Consider the following 1789-nt stretch of genomic DNA (forward strand, 5'->3'; position numbering starts at 1 on the left):
CAGGCAGGCAGCTCACATTGTAACATCATTTGTCAATATTGGATTGCCAAGATACTTGTGGATGGAGAACATAAGCACAGGCCTTATTCTAATATGTAGCCACCATGATGTCACCCATTGGTTTTTTGGACTCCCGTTTCGAAGCCTCGAGTTTGACATTTTCACCGTCGCCATCTTGGGTATTTGGAGCCAGAAGCAGCGAGCGCAAGACCAGGAGTTTCCCACAGAGCCACAGAAGCAGCGAGCGCGAGACTAGAGGTTTCCCACAGAGCCACAGAAGCAGGTAGCGTGAGACCAGGGGTTTCCCACAGAGCCACAGAAGCAGGTAGCGTGAGACCAGGGGTTTCCCACAGAGCTACAGAAGCAGGTAGCGTGAGACCAGGGGTTTCCCACAGAGCTACAGAAGCAGGTAGCGCGAGACCAGGGGTTTCCCACAGAGCTACAGAAGCAGGTAGCGTGAGACCAGGAGTTTCCCACAGAGCCGCCTGCTATTGGTCTGATCTGCGAGCTGCGCGATCACTGGACAGGTGACCTGTCAATCACGCCCCATAGTCTGCTTTATCGTCTATTTGACTCTAAATGTGACCATCATTTACTAAGAAGACTTGAAACTAGCAATTAAAGTAATTAGGAAAGTGTTTACTGAGGTCATAAATCAAGTGAGAAGTAGGGTCATTGTCCCATTGACTTGCACACAATTGGACTTCTTTTTGGAGCCAGCAGTGTTGCCCATTAGAAAGAATGCAGGTTTAAGTTACTGCCGCATTGGCTTCATTTTTCGGAACCGAAGGTTGCCCCTTGAGAACAAGCGAGGCAAGTTAACTGGCAGTATTAAATGAATGAAGTACTATGGAAAGAAGTGGGGTACATATACAGTACAGCACATGGTCATTTGCATGTTGGTGAGGAAAAGATGGATACTGGAGGCATGTTTTAATGGCAGGATGTACTGTAAAATCCAGGTGCATCTCAACTTCAGAATTCACTTCTTATTGGTTGGCAGAAAGGGGAAAGCAAGGAGAGAAGTAACAAAAACTTGATGTCCTCAGCTTCCTCACCGTGGCCTTTCAAAATGATATTGCTGAGTTGGAGTTGCACCGGTGGAGTTGCACCGGTGGAGGTACTGCAAGAAAATGTCAGGAATTTCATCAATGTTGAACGGAAGGACATCCCGCGCCGCAGAAATGCGATGGAGCTCGAACACAAAGCGTTGCTAATTGCTAGGAGCTAACACTTGGCCCACACCTCATTCCAAGGTTGCATTCCCAGGCCATGTTCAAACAGGCCATGTTCAACCATTCCCAGGCCATGTTCAACCATTCCCAGGCCATGTTCAAACATTCCCAGGCCATGTTCAACCATTCCCAGGCCATGTTCAAACAGGCCATGTTCAACCATTCCCAGGCCATGTTCAACCATTCCCAGGCCATGTTCAAACAGGCCATGTTCAACCATTCCCAGGCCATGTTCAACCATTCCCAGGCCATGTTCAAACATTCCCAGGCCATGTTCAACCATTCCCAGGCCATGTTCAACCATTCCCAGGCCATGTTCAAACATTCCCAGGCCATGTTCAACCATTCCCAGGCCATGTTCAAACAGGCCATGTTCAACCATTCCCAGGCCATGTTCAACCATTCCCAGGCCATGTTCAAACATTCCCAGGCCATGTTCAACCATTCCCAGGCCATGTTCAAACAGGCCATGTTCAACCATTCCCAGGCCATGTTCAACCATTCCCAGGCCATGTTCAAACATTCCCAGGCCATGTTCAAACATTCCCAGGCCA

This window comes from Poromitra crassiceps, assembly GCF_964638095.1.
Source record: "Poromitra crassiceps genome assembly, chromosome: 2".
NCBI lineage: Eukaryota > Metazoa > Chordata > Actinopteri > Beryciformes > Melamphaidae > Poromitra > Poromitra crassiceps.